Source organism: Ranitomeya variabilis, chromosome 3 (genome assembly GCF_051348905.1).
Source record: "Ranitomeya variabilis isolate aRanVar5 chromosome 3, aRanVar5.hap1, whole genome shotgun sequence".
Classification (NCBI taxonomy): Eukaryota; Metazoa; Chordata; class Amphibia; order Anura; family Dendrobatidae; genus Ranitomeya; species Ranitomeya variabilis.
The window spans coordinates 572940305-572964403 of NC_135234.1; the positions used below are offsets into that span (position 1 = coordinate 572940305).

At 42.9% G+C, this 24099-nt stretch overlaps 1 protein-coding gene and 1 long non-coding RNA gene across 7 annotated transcripts in view; one reads left to right on the forward strand and one right to left on the reverse strand.

Annotated features, from left to right (window-relative positions):
• The window catches only part of LOC143816620 (uncharacterized), a 36594-nt gene extending 26372 nt beyond the window's left edge, over nucleotides 1–10222 (forward strand). Inside the window, exons 2-3 of the long non-coding RNA XR_013223967.1 lie at nucleotides 1496–1584; nucleotides 9666–10222. This is a non-coding gene — a long non-coding RNA (uncharacterized LOC143816620). The remainder of the gene's footprint in view (nucleotides 1–1495; nucleotides 1585–9665) is intronic.
• Nucleotides 1–24099, reverse strand: part of LMO7 (LIM domain 7) — a 230389-nt gene that overhangs the window by 128853 nt on the left and 77437 nt on the right. The gene's annotated exons all lie outside the window — the stretch shown is intronic.

Genomic DNA, 24099 nt, shown 5'->3' on the forward strand with positions numbered 1-24099 from the left:
GATCTGGTGCCGGGTGAGGGCTTATTTTTTGTGTGCTGAGCTGCCGTTTTTAATGATACCATATTGATGCAGAAACGATCTTTTGATCACCCATTACTGCATTTTAATGCAATGTCGCGGCGACCAAAAAAAAACGTAATTTTGGCATTTTGACTTTCTTGCTACGCCGTTTAGCGATCAGGTTAATCCTTTATTTGTATTGATAGATCGGGCGATTCTGTACGAGGCAATACCAAATATGTGCATGTTTGATTTTATTTTTTATTGTTTTATTTTGAATGGGGCGAAAGGGGGGTGATTTGAACTTATTTTTTTAAATACATTTTTTTTTACATTCTTCAAAGTCTCCATAGGAGACTAGAAGCTGCCATAGCCCGATCAGCTCTGCTATATAGAGGCGATGGTCAGATCGCTTCTATGTAGTAGAATTGCTGACTTGCTATGAGCGCCGATTGCTGGGTGGCGCTCACAGCAATCCGGCACTCACAACCATAGAGGTCTCCAGGAGACTGCGGGTTGTCATGCCGACACACCGGTGACTCGCGATCACATGACGCAGGTCACCAGTGTGCGTATTTCCGGCGCGAGTGTCAGAAGCGCCATTTAAATGCCGCTGTCAAGAGTTTGACAGCGGCATTTAACTAGTTAATAACCGCAGGTGGATCGAGATTCCACCCGCAGCTATTGCTGGTACATGTCAGCTGTTCAAAACAGCTGACATGTCCCCAGAAAGATGTGGGCTCACCGCCGGAGCCCACATCAAAGGTTAAGTGGTTAATGACCAGGCCAAATTTTTTTAATCTGACCATTGTCATTTTATGTAGCAATAACCCTGAAATACTTAAACATATCCCATTTGATTTTGGAGATTGTTTTTTCTTGGCACATTGTACTTTATGATAATGGTAAACTGGATTTGACAAAAATGTAAAAAAAAAAAAATGTGCAATTTTTAAACTTTGAATGATTATCCCTTTAATCCAGATGGTCATACCACACAAAAACAATAGTAAATAACATTTTACAAATGGTGCTGACGCAAAGCAGGCATGAGAGAAAGGTTTTATTTTGTTAATATTTTAGGGTATGTGCACACATTGCGGATTACATTGCGGATTTTTCTGAATCCGCAGGTAAAATTACCTGTGTTTTACCTGTGGATTCCCTGCAGGTTTTCTGTGCAAATTTTGTGTGGATTTCACCTGCTTTTTTACACCTGCGGCTTCCTATAATGGAATAGGCGTAAAAATGCTGCAGATTCCACACAAAGAATTGACATGCTGCGGAAAATAAACAGCTGCGTTTCTGCGTGGAATTTTCTGCAGCATGTGCACTGCGGATTTGGTTGTCCATAGGTTTACATGGTACTATACACCGCATGGAAAACATGCCAAATCCACAACGCATGCACATAGCCTAAGGTTTAAAAATGTAGTAGTGATTTTTATTTTATTTTTTTCAAGGAAATGTACAAAACTTTTTTTTTTTTTTTTAGGGACCAATTCAAATTTGAAGTGACTTTGGAAGTCCTATATACTGGAATCCCCCAGAAGTGGTACAATTTTAAAAACAGCACCCCTCAAGGTATTGAAAATTGCTTTCAGGTAGTTTATTAACCCTTCAGGTGCTTTTCAGGAATTAATGCAAAGTGACATGACGGGAATGGAAAATTTTTTTCCACCTAAATGTTGCTACCTTCTGAACAGACCGCTATAGCTGATAGACTTTGTAATGGCAATTCATGGCCAAATAACGGCCTTGCAAACATCAGGACCACACAATCAAAATCTCAGGGCGCCAAAAGGGTTTAAGAGGCAGCCCAGACACTTAATTTAGATACTGTAGTCACAATTTACAGCAGTATATTAAGGGGCCATTATCGGCGCCAACATTGATCATGGCTGACGCAGCAAGATGTCAGATATAGTGTACAGCTGACAGGTGCTGGATTGTCACCCATAGGTGGATGCTAGTTTATTATATCGCAGGCCAGTTTTAAGTCGCATTGTGGTCATTAAGAGCTTAAATCCCTAATAAAGTCCCCAAACACATTAACCCCTTCACCCCGTGTCCATCATTTTCACCTTCCTTATCTCTGCGGGAGGTGCATTTTTGCTGAGAACAGTACCAGTACAGCGCCACGATCACACGGCCTCACACTGAACGCCGCAGCAATCATGTGCATTTGTCAGCTGTATGTGGCAGCTGACACCCCGCACCTATCGTAGGCATTTAACCCCTCTGATGCCGCTGTCAGTAGTGACAGCAGCACAAAGAAGCATCGCGCAGGGAGGGGGCTCCCTGCACGCTTCTCAGAACAACGCAATGCTACCGCATTGTTATGATGGTCTCCATGGATACCCCCCCGGTGCCAAGATGGCCGCAGGGTCCTTCCAGATCCTGCAGGGAAGGTGGCTTGTCCTTGCCTCCTTCCCCTGCCTGCCAGATCCCATTCTGATGCTCTGCAGTGCAGAGTGTCAGATCAGCAATCTGCTGTAAAATAGTAATGTCCCACACTGGGACAATAATGAAGTTAAAAAATATATATATAAAAATATGTAAAAATATTTTTTTTAAAAACACGGTTTGTCAGGAAAATTATTGCTTGGAACTTTGGAGACATGTCAGAAGTTTATAGAATAAATGAACAATTTACATTTTACTCAAAAATATACCTATAAAGACAATGATCAGACAAACTGAACATTTTGCAGTGGTCTCAAATTTTGCCAGAGCTGTATATAGGTCTTTTAAATGACGTTCAGTGTGGTAAAATTGATAAATTTATTTTTTTCAGGACAGTATGAGTACAGCGATACCACATTTACATATTTTTAAGTTTTGCGGCTTGTAAGGTATGTGCACACGTTCAGGTTTTTTTGCTTTTTTTGCGATAAAAACGCTATAAAAACTCATTAAAAATGCATACATTATGCATCCTATCAATTAGAATGCATTATGCATGTTTTGTGCACGATGCGTTTTTTTCCGCGAAAAAAAAGCATCGCGGTAAAAAAAAAAAGCAGCATGTTCATTAATTTTGCGAATTTTTAGCGTTTTTACCGCTATTCTATGCATTTGGAAAAAAACTCACAAAAAAGCGTCAAAAACGCATGAAAAACGCGAAAAAAACACATGCGGATTTCTGGCAGAAATGTCCGGTTTTTGTCAGGAAAATTTCTGCAAGAAATCCTGACGTGTGCACATACACTTACACAATAAAAAAAATATTTATAGAATTTTTTTTTTTTTTTTTTTTTTTTTTTTTTTTTAACATGGCTGTATTCTAAAATCTATAGCTTTTTCATTTCTCTGCTGACTGTATGTCAGCCTGTTTTTTTGTAAGACAAGATGACGTTTTCAGTGATAATATACATCTGACTTTTTGATCATGTTTTATTCATTTTTTTGCGGTATGATGAAAAATCTGTTTTTTGCCAGTTTTTATTAAGTTTTTTTAGGATCTTCACTGAAGGGGTTAACAAGTGTGACAGTTTTATAGATCAGGTCATTCAGGACATGACTAGGTGCACTTTTGTTTATTTCTGTCTACATAAATACATTTGTTTACTTTCTTAGTCCCTCTTTGGGACTAACTTTTATTATTCTGACCGCTGGTATAATGCATTGCATGGTCTAAAGACGCCATCATAGTTGGCAGTCCGGGAGGACGTCATGACGACTTCAGGTTGCCAAAACGGCCATCAGGCCCTTGTACTGACGTCACGTTCAGAAGGGAGAAGGAGCCCCTTTCCCTTACTTAAATGTTGCTTTCGATATTGATTGTAGCATTTAAGAGGTTAAACATCAGGGAATGTTTGTTTAGATTTTTAAAAATGTTTTTTCACTTTGTTTTATTTAATAGTTTCCTTAGGGGATCTCCTATGAACGCCAGCTACAAAGTGGCTTTCACAGGAATGTCATAATGACAAGCAAAGGGGTCTTCAGCCGACCCCTGGCTGTCATGGCAACTCATGACCACATCACAAGCACTCATGGACAAGTGGAATGGCGCACACCTTGTCGTAAAGGGGTTAAAGTGAAGCGGTCACCAGATTCATACTGCCCAAGGTACAGGAAGAATGAATCAGTGCCTAGTTGTATGATTGCAGCCAGGTCTATGTTTCTCTGAAATGCTCCAGCTTAATGACCAAAGCTATAGACGGGACTAGTCCAGTGCCACCTCTGACCGTATTTTCCCAATGCTGCTAGAGGTGATCAGCAGCCCTCTTCCTATGGAAGAGGTCTCTGAACCCCATGCAGAGCTGCCTAGAAAAGTCCCTCTCTTCCTATGGACCCCAGTTTGAACTTCAAAATATATAATATATCAAACTCTGGAGCATTTCATAGAAAAATACACCTGGCTGCAATCTGACACTGCTCATGTGGCCAGTGGTTGAGCAACATGAATGAGGTAACAGGTTCCTTTCAAGCAGAAGTTTGCAAACGTTTTAGGCTGGTGTGTAAAAAATGCTGCAATGTACGAATTCTTTAAAAAAAAATAAGTATTACGGTCACTTATTTTTACCAATTAACAAAATGCAAAGTGAATTAACAAAAGAGAAATCTAAACCACATCAATATTTGGAGTCACTGTCCTTTGCCTTCGTAGCAGCATGGATTTTTTTCTAGGTACACATACACAGTTTTTGAAGGAACTGAGGGAACTTGTTCCAACAATCTTGAACTATCCACAAATCATCTGGTGATACAGGCTTGTGCAAATCCTTCTCTCTCCATGTAATCACAGAAAGATTTGATGTTGAGATCAGGGCTCTATGGCGGAAACCATCATAATTTCCAGGACTTTGTTATTCTTCGTGCTGAAGAGAACTGACAACCACCCCTAGGTTAGCCCCCCCTTATTGAGAATTTAGGTAAAAAATGACTCCATTCGTTAGATCTTTGTTAGATCCGGTTTGATCAACCAAAATTAACGTTAGATCTCCCCTACAAAATTAGATATTTACGATCTATTTCAGGGGGGGCTAACCCGTAGCTAACCCCCCCTACTTTGAAATTTGCCGTTTTTTGGATGGATTCTAATAGATATTCGTTAGATCCGGTTTGATCAGCAAAAATTAACGTTAGATCTCCTTTCCTTCCCGAGATATTGGGGGTGTCAGGTGGGGGGTTAGCTACGGGTTAGCCCCCCCTACTTTGAAATTTGCCGTTTTTTGGATGGATTCTAATAGATATTCGTTAGATCCGGTTTGATCAGCAAAAATTAACGTTAGATCTCCTTTCCTTCCCGAGATATTGGGGGTGTCAGGTGGGGGGTTAGCTACGGGTTAGCCCCCCCTACTTTGAAATTTGCCATTTTTTGGATGGATTCTAATAGATATTCGTTAGATCCGGTTTGATCAGCAAAAATTAACGTTAGATCTCCCTTCCTTCCCGAGATATCATGCTGTGTTCCTCTGTTCCGCTGCTATCCCACCTGTTGTTAACTTTCAGGTAACTTTTGATATGTCATAGTGGCATATCAAAGTTTATCTGCTGACTTAAGGTACCATCACACTCAGCGACGCTGCAGCGATATAGACAACGAGCCGATCACTGGAGCGTCGCTGTTTAGGTCGCTGTAGAGACGTCAAACACAGCAGCTCCAGAACGATGCAGGAGCGATCCTGTGACGTAACGATGACGCACTTATCGTTCTCACAGGTCGTTCGCTCCATGTTTAACATTGCTGACATCGTTGCTTTTGCTGTCAAACACGATACACGCCGATCTGACGACCAAATAAAGTTCTGGACTTCTAGCTCCGACCAGCGATATCACAGCGGGATCCAGATCGCTGCTGCGTGTCAAACACAACGAGATCGCTATCCAGGACGCTACAACGTCACAGATCGTTGTTGTTCTCGTTGTAAAGTTGCTGAGTGTGAAGTTACCTTTAAGCTACTTTCACACTAGCATCGGTACGGGGCCGTCGCGCTGCGTCGGCACGACGTACCGACGCATACTGTGGAAGCGCCGCACAACGGGGGCAGCGGATGCAGTTTTTCCAGGTCAGTACGAGTTCATAGACACCTAACATGACTAGGTTATTTCTTATCTAAGTGGTGAAAAAAATTTCCAAACTTTGCTTAAAAAAAAATTGCGCCATTTTCCGATACCCGTAGCGTCTCCATTTTTCATGATCTGGGGTCGGCTGAGGGGTTATTTTTTGTGTGCCGAGCCGGCGTTTTTAATTATACCATTTCGGTGCAGATACGTTCTTTTGATCGCCCATTATTGCATTTTAATGTAATGTCGCGGCGACCAAAAAAAGTAATTCTGGCGTTTCTAATTTTTTTATCGCTACGCTGTTTAGCGATCAGGTTAATGCTTTTTTTTATTGATAGATCGGGGGATTCTGAACGCGGCGATACCAAATATGTGTACGTTTGATTTTTTTATTATTGATTTATTTTGAATGGGGCGAAAGGCGGGTGATTTAAACTTTTATTTTTTTTACTTTTTTCACATTTTTGTTAACCTTTTTTTTACTATTGCCATGCTTCAATAGCCTCCATAGGAGGCTAGAAGCTGACACAACTCGATCGCCGCTGCTACATAACAGCGATCATCAGATCGCTGCTGTGCAGCAGAAATGCAGGTGTGCTATGAGCGCCGACCACAGGGTGGCGCTCACAGCTAGCTGGGATCAGTAACCATAGAGGTCTCAAGGACCTCTATAGTTACTATAAAGAAGCATCGCTGACCCCTGATCATGTGACGGGGGTCAGCAATGCGCTCATTTCCGGCCACCTGGCCGGAAGCGCCGGTTTAATGCCGCTGTCAGCGTTTGATAGCGGCATTTAACTAGTTAATAGCGGCGGGTGAATCGCGATTTCACCCGCCGCTATTGCGGGCACATGTCAGCTGTTCAAAACGGCTGACATGTCCCGGCTTTCATGCGGGCTCACTGCCGGAGCCTGCATCAAAGCGGGGGTTCTGATCTCGGACGTACTATCCCGTACGAGGTCAGAAAGGGGTTAAACTCTGAATGTGGTACTGCAGGGGTTCCTTGGTGTCTCCTGCTGGCGGGGTGACGTCGCCCCTCCAGTGTCCTATGCCGGGGAAACGCCAGGGAACCACAGACAAGCCCTGCAGTACAAGACCCACAGGTAGCCGACAGCAAGGGAGGCCGTGAGTACCCGTGCCGCTGCAGTGAAGCGGTAGGACGATATGCAGGGGAGCACTGCTCACCGGCATTCCTCTGTTGTGGCAATGTAAGGATTACCTGAGCTTTCCCGCTGGCAGGGTGACGTCAACCCACCAGCGTTCTGCAGCCTGGGGAAATCCCAGGGAACCCCTTCAGCACCATACATCACATGCTCACATTGCATTACAGATCAGGTACTACCAGGGGTCAAGTTCTGGGAAAAAAGTGTGGGAACTCACCCAAGATTTCCTACTTGCCCCCACTCTGATGAGAGTTACACCAACGTAGTAATAAAATAATACTGCCATACTGTGACTAAATAAAACACCATGCAAAGCCCAATATTACCCCCATACAGTGACCATAGATAGGCAGAAACTAGCTCCACAGGCGCTCTGCAGACCGCACTAGTGATTGTTACCTTTAGGCCTCTTTCACACGATCATATGCGTATTGCGCGCGTTAAAAATACAGCGTTCTCACTGCGTATTTACCGTCGTATTTCACGCAGCCCAGTGATTTGTATTAATGGGCTAATCGTGTAATATGCTACAAAATAGAACATGCTGGATTTTTTTTTTACGCGCATTTGCGTATGCGTGAAAATAACACGAGAATAAACGCATCGGTTTCAATGGGTACATTTCATCGTGAAATACACATGCGTGATAAAACACAGCGTATTACACAACAAATCTAAGATCATGTGAAAGAGGCCTTATATCCAATGGACACATGCGATGCTTGCTGTTACTGGGGTCATTTGCTTTTCCTATTTCTAGTCCAGACCGCCACAATGAATTTTCCCAGCCGCTACTTGTCTCTGTAGGATTTTTCATTCAGACAGCTACGGGTTAGCCCCCTCCCCCAGAAAAAGATCGTAAATATCTCGGGAAGGAAAGGAGATCTAACGTTAATTTTTGCTTATCAAACCGGATCTTACGAATATCTATGAGAATCCATCCAAAAAATGGCAAATTTCAAAGTAGGGGGGGCTAACCCGTAGCTAACCCCCCCCCCCCACCTGTCACCCCCAATATCTCGGGAAGGAAAAGAGATCTAACGTTAATTTTTGCTGATCAAACCGGATCTAACGAATATCTATGAGAATCCATCCAAAAAATGGCAAATTTCAAAGTAGGGGGGGCTAACCCGTAGCTAACCCCCCACCTGACACCCCCAATATCTCGGGAAGGAAAAGAGATCTAACGTTAATTTTTGCTGATCAAACCGGATCTAACGAATATCTATTAGAATCCATCCAAAAAATGGCAAATTTCAAAGTAGGGGGGGTTAGCTACGGGTTAGCCCCCCCTGAAATAGATCGTAACTATCTAATTTTGTAGGGGAGATCTAACGTTAGTTTTGGTTGATCAAACCGGATCTAACAAAGATCTAACGAATGGAATCATTTTTTACCCAAATTCTCAATAAGGGGGGGCTAACCCGGGGGTGGTGAACTGACATTGGTTGCAATTCTAGCCCTCCGCCAGGGGCAACTGATCTGACAGGCGCAGCTCACTTAGTTTCATTTCTCTATTTTCAGTGGTTTGTCTGGGAAACACCCTCCTCCCAGGACCTTCCTAACTTTAAAGGCTGTGTGAAATCTGAGAAGCCTCTTGTGCTGCAGAGCTGCAGGAGATCAGATATCAGTGTTTTGGCTTCTCCGGCTCATTGCCCCTGAATTGGTCACACCTTTGACGGTAAAGGTACCTTCACATGAAGCGACGCTGCAGCGATAGCGACAACGATGCTGATCGCTGCAGCGTCGCTGTTTGATTGCTGGAGAGCTGACACACAGACCGCTCTCCAGTGACCAACGATGCCGAGGTCCCCGGGTAACCAGGGTAAACATCGGGTTGCTAAGCGCAGGGCCGCGCTTAGTAACCCGATGTTTACCCTGGTTACCAGCGTAAAATGTAAAAAAACCAAACAGTACATACTTACATGCGTCCCCCGGCGTCCGCTTCCTGCACTGACTGAGGGCCGGCAGTAGCAGGGCACAGCGGTGACGTCACCGCTGTGCTGTGCTTTCACTTTCACTTTGCGGCGCTCAGTGTGGGAAGCGGACGCCGGGGGACGCATGTAAGTATGTACTGTTTGGTTTTTTTACATTTTACGCTGGTAACCAGTGTAAAATATCGCTGGTATCGTTGCTTTTGCTGTCAAACACAACGATACACGGCGATCGGACGACCAAATAAAGTTCTGAACTTTATTCAGCGACCAGCGACATCACAGCAGGATCCTGATCGCTGCTGCGTGTCAAACTAAAAGATATCGCTAGCCAGGACGCTGCAACGTCACGAATCGCTAGCGATATCGTTACAAAGTCGTTTCGTGTGAAGGTACCTTTAGAATTTGCTGTTTTTATTCATCCCAATTTTTTTTTTAGCTTGTTTTATAAATAGCTAGTGCTAAATTTGTGGATTTGTCATAGAAGGTTTTGTTAGAAATAAGAGTGTGCTTCTCAGGCACATTGCGCCCTAACACATTCTCTCTCTTGCTTCAGCTTTTCTTCTGAAATGGCGAGGAGAATATTTGACTTGTCAAATGCCCTTCATGTTAAGCAAGTGCAAAATATACTGCTTGCTGATGAGACAGACCCCTTACAGCTAGAAGATTTAGGGGCAGAAAGTGACATTGATTCAGAAGATGATGTGGAAGAATGTCCAGATGTGTCTGATACAGGTCAAGATGGAGAGAGTGAGGAGGGTGCTCAAGACATAGAAACATATTACTTTTCTGGTTAATAAACTTTTTTTTTTCCACCTGATTATGTGTATTCTCATTTATTACATTCCTATTAAGGTAACTGATCAGTTTTAGAGCATTGAAATTTTTAAAAAAGGAAAATATAGCCAATTTTCTAGCCTGTGCCAGACAGGCGCAATGCCCCTAAACTCGTTATGAAACATATTGCCCCTGACAGAGGGCTAGGATCCCTGTCCTAATAAAATTGCATTATGGATAAATAATATGTCTGCATTTCTCAGCCTCAGAGCCCTGATATCAGCATCGAGTTTGTCAGGGATTACATGAACACAGAAGGATTTGCACAAGCCTACATACACAGAAGATCTGTGGATAGTTAACATGAGGAGCTCCTTCAAAAATCTGTCTGAATTCCTAGAAGAACTGATGCTTGATAGATGAAGAATCCATCGAACTCTCTGTAGATACAAGTTGCAAGTGTTTCTTATTTTTATAGTGCAGCCACAAGAGAGTATGAAATGGAAGAGACACAGTAAATAGACAGACATTTCGACCTGTCCCGGGTCTTTATCATGGATGTTTCTGAATTTGGTAGTCAGGAAGGTAGGGCATGTATTCAGTGAATTATTGTAAAAGCTATCTCGCGTCTATATGGCTGCAATGATATCGCAAGCGCTTCCAGTGCTGATGCGGAACGGGACAAATGGTGGTCACACCAACTATTCATTTGATTTATCTTCTATTAAACACTACTTTTTGGAATTTGGATTTACAAAAAATAAAAAATAACACTATCTATACATCTATATTTTTTTTTTAACCCCTTCACCCCCAAGGGTGGTTTGCACGTTAATGACCAGGCCAATTTTTACAATTCTGACCACTGTCCCTTTATGAGGTTATAACTCTGGAACGCTTCAACAGATCCCGGTGATTCTGACACAGTTTTCTCGTGATATATTGTACTTCATGATAGTGGTAAAATTTCTTTGATATTACCGGCGTTTATTTGTGAAAAAAAACGGAAGTTTGGCGAAAATTTCGCAATTTTCCAACTTTGAATTTTTATGCAATTAAATCACAGTGATATGTCACAGAAAATACTAAATAAGTAACATTTCCCACATGTCTACTTTACATCAGCACAATTTTGGAACCAAAATTTTTTTTTGTTAGGGAGTTATAAGGGTTAAAATTTGACCAGCAATTTCTCATTTTTACACCACCATTTTTTTTTTAGGGACCGCATCTCATTTGAAGTCATTTTGAGGGGTCTATATGATAGAAAATAACCAAGTGTGACACCATTCTAAAAACTGCACCCCACAAGGTGCTCAAAACCACATTCAAGAAGTTTATTAACCCTTCAGGTGCTTCACAGGAATTTTTGGAATGTTTAAATAAAAATGAACTTTTAACTTTTTTTCACACAAACTTTATTCAGCTCCAATTTGTTTTATTTTACCAAGGGTAACAGGAGAAAATGGACCCCAAAAGTTGTTGTACTATTTGTCCTGAGTACGCCGATACCCCATATGTGGGGGTAAACCACTGTTTGGGAGCATGGGAGAGCTCAGAAGCGAAGGAGCGCCATTTGACTTTTCAATGCAAAATTGACTGGAATTGAGATGGGACGCCATGTTGCGTTTGGAGAGCCCCTGATGTGCCTAAACATTGAAACCCCCCCCACAAGTGACACCATTTTGGAAAGTAGACCCCCAAGGAACTTATCTAGAGGTGTGGTGAGCACTTTGACCCACCAAGTGCTTCACAGAAGTTTATAATGCAGAGCCGTAAAAATAAAACAAAAATTTTTTCCCACAAAAATTATTTTTTAGCCCCCAGTTTTGTATTTTCCCAAGGGTAACAGGAGAAATTGGACCCCAAAAGTTGTTGTCCAATTTGTCTTGAGTACACCGATACCCCATATGTGGGGGGAACCACCGTTTCGGCGCATGGGAGGGCTCGGAAGGGAAGGAGCGCCATTTGGAATGCAGACTTAGATGGAATGGTCTGCAGGCATCACATTGCGTTTGCAGAGCCCCTAATGTACCTAAACAGTAGAAACCCCCCACAAGTGACACCATTTTGGAAAGTAGACCCCCTAAGGAACTCATCTAGATATGTTGTGAGAGCTTTGAACCCCCAAGTGTTTCGCTACAGTTTATAACGCAGAGCCGTGCAAATAAAAAATATTTTTTTTCCATAAAAATTATTTTTTAGCCCCCAGTTTTGTATTTTCCCAAGGGTAACAGGATAAATTGGACCCCAAAAGTTGTTCTCCAATGTGTTCCGAGTACGCTGATACCCCATATGTTGGGGTAAACCCCTGTTTGGGCGCCCGGGAGAGCTCGGAAGGGAAGGAGCACTGTTTTACTTTTTCAACACAGAATTGGCTGGAATTGAGATTGGACGCCATGTCGCGTTTGGAGAGCCCCTGATGTGCCTAAACAGTGGAAACCCCCCAATTATAACAAACCCTAATCCAAACACACCCCTAACCCTAATCCCAACGGTAACCCTAACCACACCTCTAACCCAGACACACCCCTAACCCTAATCCCCCAACCCTAATCCCAACCGTAAATGTAATCCAAAATCTAACCCTAACTTTAGCCCCAACCCTAACTGTAGCCTTAACCCTAGCCCCAACCCTAACTCTAGCCCTAACGGGAAAATGGAAATACATTTTTTAATTTTTCCCTAATTAAGCAGGTGATGAAGGGTGGTTTGATTTACTTTTATAGCGGGTTTTTCAGCGGATTTTTATGATTGGCAGCCGTCACACACTGAAAGACGCTTTTTATTGCAAAAAATATTTTTTGCGTTACCACATTTTGAGAGCTATAATTTTTCCATATTTGAGTCAACAGAGTCATGTGAGGTCTTGTTTTTTGCGGGACGAGTTGACATTTTTATTGGTAACATGTTCGGGCACGGGAGATTTTTTGATCGCTTTTTATTCCGATTTTTGTGAGGCAGAATGACCAAAAACCAGCTATTCATGAATTTCTTTTGGGGGAGGCGTTTATACCGTTCCGCGTTTGGTAAAATTGATAAAGTAGTTTTATTCTTCGGGTCAGTACGATTACAGCGATACCTCATTTATATCATTTTTTTATGTTTTGGCGCTTTTATACGATAAAAACTATTTTATAGAAAAAATTATTATTTTGGCATCGCTTTATTCTGAGGACTATAACTTTCTTATTTTTTCGCTGATGATGCTGTATGGCGGCTCGTTTTTTGCGGGACAAGATGACGTTTGCAGCGGTACCATGGTTATTTATATCCGTCTTTTTGATCGCGTGTTATTCCACTTTTTGTTTGGCGGTATGAGAATAAAGCGTTGTTTTTTTGCTTTTTTTTTTACGGTGTTCACTGAAGGGGTTAACTAGTGATATAGCTTTATAGGTGGGGTCGTTATGGACGCAGCGATACTAAATATGTGTACTTTTATTGTTTGATTTTTTTTTATTTAGATAAAGAAATGTATTTATGGGAATAATATTTATTTTTTCTTTATTTAGGAACTTTTTTTCTCTTTTTTTTTTTTTTACACATGTGGGAATTTATTTTTTTTACTTTGTCCCGGGGGGGGGGGGGGGGGACATCACAGATCGCTGATCTGACAGTTTGCACAGCACTCCAGTGCTGCAGGCTTACCAGAGCCTGGTCTGCACCCGGAAGTAATCCCTGCAGGACCCGGATGCAGCCCCGCGGCCATTTTGGATCCGGGGCCTGCAGGGATAGGAGGTAAGAGACCCTCGCAGCAACGCGATCACATCGCGTTGCTCCGGGGGTCTCAGGGAAGCCCGCAGGGAGCCCCCTCCCTGCGCGATGCTTCCCTGTACCGCCGGCACACCGCGATCATGACACCCGGCCGCGCTCCCCCCGAGAGCGCAGCCGATCATGCTGGACGTACTATTCCGTCCTTGGGAATTAGGGCCCACCCCACATGGACGGAATAGTGCGTCCAATGGCAGAAAGGGGTTAAGCAATAACACTCTGCAGCATTTTTTCCACACCTCCATGAAACTTTTGCATGGCACATACACACAAATATGACTAGTAAATGGTGTTCAAATTGAAACTCAATGTCTTTTATATTCTGGACTAGATAGTGAACATTTAAAATTATAATTACAACTCTTGAAAGGCTATACTTAACATTTGCAAGAATGGTACACCTTATAGAGTGCTTCATTCTGTCAAAGAATCTTGGAATTTATTGCTGTAGCAGCAATATACAATCTCTTAGCAACACCGCAAGAAAAATATGTGTACACGTATATAGTTATGAAATCTCTAGTTCTCTCAGCAATCCTTATTAGGGAAAAAATTTGACAGTTATGTTGCATGGCTAACACACACCCAGTAATGCTATGCTGAAGGTGTCCTGCCTAGGAGTTCCCAACACCAATACATGACAGGCATACTAAATGTGGTAAATATGGGGGCGTGGCTATGTAGTCCAGGAGAAAGGACGCACCTCTAGAGAGCTCCGGTCATCCTGAACAATCCTGCCATAAATTCCCCTGTTTCACCGGCTCCACCGGCTGGAGAGGAGCCCTTAAGATCCCAGGAGACCGGTGACCCCTGAAAACGGCGGTTTTGGAGCCCGGAGACGCCGGGAAGTGAAGTGGCCTGGACGGGCAGTGTGATCCCCAGGCTGCGGCGGCCATCTTGGGCGCGTGTTCCACTGCACAGGGACGCGGCGCCGGCGGTTGCTGAAGCCGGACATATCTCCCTTGGAGAGAGCGGGCACCTGCGCTGGGACGGGAGCGCTGTGGAACACTGAAATACAGGTGCTGGGTCCGGAGTGGCGGGCGGCACCCGGGAGGCGGCGGCCATTACTGCAGCGTGCTCTCCAGCAGCAAGGAGAGTGACGCTCCATGATAAGACAGCGGTACAATCTGGGAGGTGAGCACATCATAGCAATAAAGGGGTAGTGCGGTATGTGCCCTGGAAAATTGGGCTCTGCACCCCCCTTGTCTGACAAGCCCCTATTTGTGCCATAAACTTTGGAGGGATTAACCCCTCCCTACTTGCTGTGCTGCCTGGGGAGGCTGTGGGCTGCTCTGGGACGTTGTGCCTATTAAACCCTGTGCTGCTGTTTCTGTGAACATCTGGAAGGTCCCTTGCCTAGCCGATGATCTTCCTGGGAGCCATCTCAGTATTTAATATTGGCAGATCAGTTATTGAAGAATAGATCAGCTATAACTATATGTGTGATCCTTCTGTGGGGTCCTTCTGCTAACCACCATGCAACATTCTAAAGGAGCGGGGGCTGCTGAGAAATTAAACAAATATTCCAGAGAAAGCACCCCTGATAATGTGCGCACTCTCAGAAATAATCCCACGCAGCACCAACGCAAAAATTGTCCACCTGACAGTAATGAGGAGGGAGAACAGGACGAACTAACTCTCAAACAAGCCTCTGAGCAACTGATGCAGGCCATTTCCCTCACTAGATCCTCTCTTACTGAGAAAATAGAGGACGTACATACTGAAGTTGGTCGCTTGCGACAGGACATGCAGGCTATGAGAGGCCGCATCTCGGAGGTTGAAACAAGAGTGTCTCAGATAGAGGACACCATTACCCCTATGGAAGCTAAGTTATCAAAGGCCACCGGGTCCGTGAACGCCTGGAAACAAAAGGCAGATGACTTGGAAAACAGACTGCGCCGTAATAATATTCGAATAATTGGCTTGCCGGAGCGCACGGAGGGTCAGCAGCCTGAACAATTTCTTGAAGACTGGCTGAAAACCTCCCTGGGAGATGGATTCTCCTCAACGTTTTCGGTGGAGAGGGCCCATAGAGTACCAACGAGGCCTCTCCCCGCTGGAGCCCCACCCCGGCCTTTCTTGGCGCGTCTTCTCAACTGCAGGGACAGAGATGCGATACTCCGCCTGGCGAGGCAGAAGGGCCCTATTAAATTCAATAACGCCACTATATCAATTTTCCCGGATATCTCTATGGAGCTCCAAAAGCAGCGAGATCGATTTGTGGAAGTTAAGAAGCGGCTCAGGGATAAAAGCATCCTCTATTCCATGCTCTACCCGGCTCGGCTCCGTGTTGTCCATGAAGGCTCTTCCCTGTTTTTTACAGATCCGGCGGAGGTAACCGAATGGTTACGTACATACAAGGTGTCTAATGTGCCGGACTCCTGAGCAATCTCTCTTATCCAATGGCAATACAATTGGAGCTCTCCGTACAGGGTGTTGAGTTTACCAACAATACCGAACGCTGATTCCAGTGAGGGTATCCCCTTTTCTGATTGACTGTAGGAGTGAAGGATTAAACTCCTCTACTGTTCAAGTTTTATTTTATTTGGGTTTTTATACCAGTTTTGACTTTTTGATGTGTTTAATAGTCGCCACTTGATAATTCTGTGCTCTGCGTGGTGTTCCTGATCTCTACACAAGCTATGGTGTATAATATTCTTTTTCTCAAGTGTAGCTATGGGATCTGAGATTGTGTATATGACTTGGAATGTGCGGGGAATTAAGACTCCCCGTAAAAAAATCAAGGTATTTTCACAAATTAAGCGATATCACCCCCATGTTGTAGCACTTGTCGAGACACATCTGACCAGGGACACCGCTAAGTGTACACAAAGGCCGTGGGTGCAGTGGTCCCTCCATGCATTTCATACCAGTTACTCAAGAGGGGTCTCTCTGCTAATCCATAGAAGTGTAAGATGGGAGGCCAGGGAGGCAAGACGAGATCCCGAAGGTCGCTTCGTTTTTGTACACGCTTTTATTAATACTCGGGAATACGTGATATTGTGTATCTATAACCCACCCCCAGCTAATATATCGGTTCTCCGTATGGCAATGGGATTCTCCCTAAATTATCCTGACGCTAGTGTTATTTGTATGGGAGATTTTAACTTAGTCATGGATAGTTCCTTGGATAGATTGAGACTGGGGGATGGGATATCTGGAGGCCCTTCTGTTCAGTCTTCTTCTCCGTTGGCACTGTTTATGGGTGGTAGCGGATGGCTGGACTTATGGAGAATTCGTCACCCTGGGATAAAGGATTACACTTGCCATTCATCAACTAGGCGGTCTCTGTCTCGTATAGACTACATATTTGGGTCTAGCGATATGGCGTTATGGGTAGATAGTATTAAGCATGGCAATAGGGGGATATCGGACCACAGTCCAGTTATTCTTAAACTTAAATATGGTCAATCAAATAATTTTATACCTTGGAAATTGAATCCCTTCTGGCTGAAATTAATAGACTCTAGCGATAGAACGGTAGATCAGTTGAACTGTTTTATCCTCACCCACCCAGATCCCTCAAATCTTGGTCTGTTCTGGGATACTTTAAAAGCATATCTAAGGGGATGTCTGTCCTCCACTATTTCCTATATTAAAAGAATAACGGCGGGAAGGGATGATGAGATGGAGCGACAGTTGAAGGAATCCGAGGCCGCCTATGTAGCCAACCAAACTAGTGGCAACAGGGTAGCTTGGCTCACTTCCCAAAGGCTATATACCCAACATATAGACACAAAATCCAAACGTAAATTGTTTTTTACCCGTCAATCATATTTCGAATTGGGGAATCAAGCCAGTAAACTATTGGCCTTTTTAGTACGCCAACATAACACATCCAATACAGTATTGCAGATTCGGGCACCTGATGGTTCATTGGTATCTTCTACTGAGGAGATCCTCCAGTGTTTTCATGATTACTATAAATCTTTATACAAGTCTAATAGTGGTTTGGGTGTTCCTGAATGTGTAGACTATTTATCGGACATAGCATTCCCTTCATTAAGTCCAATTCAGCAAGCCTTTATGGAGGCTGAGTTTACTTTGGAGGAGGTTGAGCAAGCTATAATGGACATGGCCACCGGGAAGGCCCCTGGACCTGATGGGTTCCCTATTGAGCTGTATAAGAAATATCGAGGTCAATTGGCACCACTTTTATTGAAAGTACTCAGGAATATATGGGAGGGAGAGACGATGCCCGAAACATTCTATGATGCAAACATTATTGTACTTAAAAAAGAAGGGAAGGATCCTCTGGAATGTGGATCGTATCGCCCCATATCACTAGTAAACGTAGATTACAAAATTTTCACTAAAATATTGGCCACTAGACTAAATACGCTCATATTGGACCTTATACACCCAGATCAAACTGGCTTTATGCCCGGGAAAAGTACTTCTATCAATATCAGGCGAGTCCAATCGGTGATTCAATACAGCTCTCTAGAGCCAGACAATAGTTGGGCGCTGGCATCGCTGGATACGGCCAAGGCATTTGACTCCCTCGAGTGGCCTTTCCTCTCCGCGTGTCTGCAGAAGTATGGTTTTGGAGAGAAATTTATTAGGGGGATAGACACGCTGTATAAGAATCCCAGGGCACGTGTAATCGTGAATAATTCCATCTCTGAATCTTTTGCATTACACAGGGGAACCCGGCAGGGGTGCCCTCTATCCCCAGTTCTCTTCGCCCTTGCGATAGAGGCTTTAGCAATACGCATAAGATCCTTCCCGGATATTAAGGGAATAAATATTGCAGATCGTACGGATACCATTGGCCTATATGCTGATGATATGATAATATTTATGGATAAAGCAGAAGAAACTCTACCACAAGTGATAACAACCATAGATAAATTTAGCAAATTTTCCGGCCTATATATAAATTGGGATAAATCTGCCCTGATGCCTCTATCTCATACTTCGGCTCCCTGCCTCGGGATTCCCACTTCGCTACCTGTGGCTTCCAACTTCAAATATCTGGGTATTCATATGTCTCAATGCAGTCGGTTAGATCTACAACAAAACATTTACCCATTGCTGGATTTGGTCAAGTCTAAATTTATAACCTGGAGTAGACTCCCCCTCTCTGTCGCAGGCCGCATTAATCTAATTAAGATGATACTGCTTCCCAAACTTAATTACAGCTTTCAACATAGTGCTGTACCAATACCCAAATCATTTTTTGCAAAATTAAACTCCTTAATCACATCCTTTATATGGGGAAAGGCCAGACCCAAACTCAAACTATCTATTTTACAGAGACCAAAAAAGGGGGGTGGGGCGGCTTTACCAGACCTCTATTTGTACTACCTTGCCGGACAGGCTAAGGCGATAAGTAAATGGATGCCTGATAGCTCCTTGCCTAATTCTGAGAGTCATTTAATTCATTCTGCCCGGATTGATTGCCCTCTGGGATTTTTAGAGATGGAGAAAGTTGGTACTTGTCGTCTGTTACCTATGCTCCGGCTGGCGAGATTGATATGGAGACAAATAAAAAGAATTATTAAATTTACGGGTGTCATAGCCGAGATGCCACTGTGGAACAATGGTTATATACCTGAATTACTAAATCACCCATCCACTGATTTCTGGGTCTCCCATGGTGTTCTCTCGGTGAGCGATATACATAACCAGGGGATTTTTGTAACCTTTGAACAACTACGAAATAATTACAACATTCCTAGGTCCCAATTCTTTAGGTATTTGCAGCGGAGGTCAGCTTTTCAATCATATATACGAAATGTGGGTACGGGTCGGGCGATCTCTTCTTTGCCTTTAATAGGTATCCTCAAATCGCAGGGTCCTCAAGGACTTATATCCTCTCTATATACATATCTACTATCCGTGGGAGATGGGTCGGTCATCAACTCTGTCAAGGGGAAATGGGAGGAACTCCTTCCCGATGTACTGGGAGAGGATTGGGAGGATATTCTTGAATCTTCAACTAAAGTTTCCCCTTCAATCAATAATAGAATGACCCAATTATATATCATATATCAGGCCTATTTAACCCCGACGCGTCTCTTTAAAATGGGCCGCTTACATTCGTCAGATTGTTTGCGATGTCATGTGCCCGATGCTGATTTTGTTCATATGATTTAGAGGTGCCCTGTAGTCCTTCATTATTGGAGAGAGGTGACGACATTATTAACATCGTTATTGTCGATCCCTGTCCCACTTGAACCGTTAACCTGTTTGTTCGGGGTGTGGGATACGGAGACCTGGGATCATCACACTGGGATCTTTCTCCGAGAGACGCTCTTTTTGGCAAGGAAGGTATTGGCGTTAAGATGGATGGGTGGCTCCCCCCCGACCCTTAGAGTTTGGATCGATCTAGTGAATTCAATTATCCCATATGAAAAAACAATGTATCAAAATAGAGGATGTCCAGGTAAATTCGAGAAGATATGGGGCAAATGGAACTCCTCTTGTCATACTCTATAGTCTGCACTGACTAGACATCTACATAGGAGGGTGGACTTGTGGTTTTTGGGGACATTGCTCATTGAGCAGGATTTAAATCTGTTTTCTTTTGGCGACTTACTGTTACTGTTAGTGGTTAAAGTTGTTAAGTTGTATAATAGGTATTTTTCTTATAAGAATCTAATGATTTACCATGCACATTTCATTATCTTTGTAACTTCTGATATGATGTTGTTCTACAACTATTTGTATGTCACGGTATAATTGATGATAATTGCAAATGTGTGCATTGTTTGTTTATACTGAATTAATAAACGAATTTAAAAAAAAAAAAATGTGGTAAATATATGTAGGGATGATGCATCTGAAAACTGATGGTATAAAAGTAAGATGCATTAACTGGAATACTTGAGAAAAAGAACAATTTGGTTCTCCCCAGAAACAGTACCAGTTGTGTCCATTGGTGGTAGATGGCATTTGTAGTAAAACAGACCATTTTTTCCCACTCTCAGACCCATGTCCAAAAAAAACAACATGTGGCTATAGTATAGTTGTACCACAAACATATTACATCAATGAGTCACTGTAGATTAAATTATATTACATTGAATAGTGTCAAGGAGGTGTTAAATGTGCCAACAAATGAAAAATGATGGATGTATCAGGGGTTCATTTAATTACTATACATGTACAGTACATCACAAAATCAACATAGTCTTATTGGGCCTCTTATACTTCCCCACACTAATGCTATACATGATCAGCGATTGCATGTCCACCCAATAAATTTTTTGCTGCCCAAACCACTCTGAGGCTTTGACACAAAGCTACTGAAGGTTTCCTGCGTTATCTAGCACCAGATTGGTCAAACTTGTTTTTCCAGCACGTTCCACTGGTCAACACCATGTCATATACTTACAATCAATCCTTAACAATATTTGTGGTATGGCAGGGAGCAATGTCTAGCTGAAAAAGGCCACTTCTATTAGGGAATACCATTTCTATGAAGTTCCATGTACATGGACAAGTACTACTGACTTAAACATTGTTACAGACCAAGAAACATCTAGAATAATGCCAGAATCCCTCCACTCGTTTGCCTTCATCCTATTGTGACATTTATCACAAATACATATAAAAAAGGTACCCGGCCGCCCACATGATGCAAAAGGAAACATGAATTCCATAAAAATCTCTCACTTGTTCAATAATTTGTTTTACTGTAATTCTTCTGTTGGATTTTTTTTTCAGACAGGGTAGATTTTACTTATCATTCTCATTAAGGAGCTTACACTGCCTATGACACAAAGGCTGCAACCACTGCTTGCCAGGAATATCCCACAGCAATTCTACCATTTTGGAGCATGACTTAGCGTCCCATCACAATTTGGCCCTTACCTAGGTCACTCACATTCTTACACTTTTCCTTATGTTTTCCTGCTTCCAACACATCACTTGGCTTTCCTTGCAGCCCAACAAATCACAAGACATTGCGAAGGCCTTAGCCATCATTTCTCTTAATGTTACGGCTGATTGAACTGGTTTATGAATAAATATTGAGTAAATTGGAAAGCTAATGTGTGTACTCAAATTGTATTTGAATCTACCCTACAACTTACATGCAGTAAAGCTACAGTACATGTTGCCACAACTAGAAACAAAGCAAGCTTTGGAGTTTCAGTTTTCTGTCCTTTTCTGAGAACGCTGCAGATCATAGACTTCACTTCCAGTGGGAGTCTAGAATAACACTTTTGGCCACCTTACAAGATGAAGGGATAAAATGATCACTCTGAATTTTTGTCTCTTTAGCTAATGCTTGGTGCGGTCTAAAATCTCCTGTCTTGCAAAACAAAAAGGACTACTCACACCAAAAACTAAACAGCAATAAAAGTTTATGTTGTTCTAATACAATGACTTACTGCTACAGGGTGGGCCATTTATATGGATACACCAAAATAAAATGGGAATGGTTGGTGATATCAACTTCCTGTTTGTGGCACATTAGTATATGGGAGGGGAAAACTTTTCAAGATGGGTGGTGACCATGGTGGCCATTTTGAATCTAACTATTTTTTCCAATGGGATGAGGGTCATGTGACATCAAACTTATTGAGAATTTCACAAGAAACACAATGGTATGCTTGGTTTTAACGTAACTTTATTCTTTCATGAGTTATGTACAAGTTTATGACCACTTATAAAATGTGTTCAAAGTGCTGCCCATTGTGTTGGATTGTCAATACAACCCTCTTCTCCCACTCTTGACACACTGATGACGGGGGGCATATAGCTGCGGGGGGGGCAGAGAGATCACAGGGGGAACAGATCACTGAGGGGCACAGAAATCACAGAGGGCACATAGCTGTGGTGACAGGGATCACAGGAGGAGCACAGAGATGACATGGGAGCACATAGCTGGGAGGCACAGAAATCACAGGGGGCTTATAGTTGGGGTAGCAAAAAGATCATATTGGGGCACATAGCGGGGTGCACAGAGATCATAGGGGGCACATAGCTGGGGGCACGGGTCACAGGAGGAGCACAGATGACATGGGAGCACATAGCTGGGAGGCACAGAGATCACAGGGACTTCTAGTTGAGCGAACAAAGAGATCGTATTGGGGCACATAGGGGGGGAGGCACAGAGATCACAGTGGGCATATAGATTAGCTGAGGGACACAGATCACTTGCAGACACAGAGCTGCCAGCACAGAGATCGCTCTGGACTCTGGCAGCAGCTCCACTTCCGGACAGGAGGATGGGAGAGCATTTGGCGCTAGCCCCACCCACCCCACCGCTAACCCCGATGACATCATTCATGTGCAGGGCAGGCAGCATTTTGTGATGAACGCTGCGTGCCGTGAACTTGAAGTTAAAGGGCCGGCAGCCCTTTCCCCACCCCTGCCCTATAATAATAAGCAGCAAAGTCAAAAAGGGGTATAATAATGAGTTAGAGGATTTACAAAGTTTACGAATATACAGAATTGTTTTTAACAGAGGCACCAAAATGTTTACTTTTCTTGCAAACCAATCCACAGAAATAAATCTTGATGCACTAATGTTAACTCTTGCCTTGAGATATTACTAATTAGGTATTGCAAGTCTGTTCTCTTGTGTGTTACACCAAATAACAAAAAGAGTATAAAGATAAGAAAAGTACCTGAAAGGCTGAGGAAATCCTTTGCAGAAAGTGGCAGCAGTGAGGAGAAGAAGACAGGACATCTTTTAGAATATATAATGTATTGCTTGTGTACTATACGTTATAAATAGAAAGCAGAATATTTCTAGTCCCTGTCTATTCTAATAGACTCTGGGTTGTTGGATCATTTTATTTGGTTTGCATACAACACAAGCATTAGAAAAGGATGTATACTTGTTTGATTGTATTTTTATGTAATGTGGTATTCTACAAAAGGAAAATATATAAAATATGAAACAAAAACCTTAAAATATCAATAAATTGCCTTCTTTCAAAAATCCAAACTGTGTCATTCTACATGGATGTACAGATTCCATTGGGTAAACTCAGCCAGATTACCCACACTCCCACAGAAAGCAGGTAAAGTAATTTGGCAGACTAAAATAATATTCACAGCTTTAGTAGTTACAAAAATGATACCAAAAGGCTCCATCAGCCTCATTATGCCAATAAAAAAAAATCAATCTTTATTTTTATATAGTGCTAACATATTCCGCAGCGCTTTACAGTTTGCACACATTATCATCTCGGTCCCCGATGGGGCTCACAATCTAGATTCCCTATCCGTATGTCTTTGGAATGTGGGAAGAACAGGAGAACCCGGAGGAAACCCACGCAAACACGGGGAGATGTTGTCCTTGGAGATGTTGTCCTTGGAGATGTTGTCCTTCGTGGGATTTGAACCCAGGACTCCAGCGCTGCAAGGCTGCAGTGCTAACCACTGAGCCAACGTGCCAATGCAATTTTATCAAAGATGGCAGCAGAGTTTACAGTTGGGGCGAAGGAGTGCTGTATATACAATAATGATAAACATAAAGC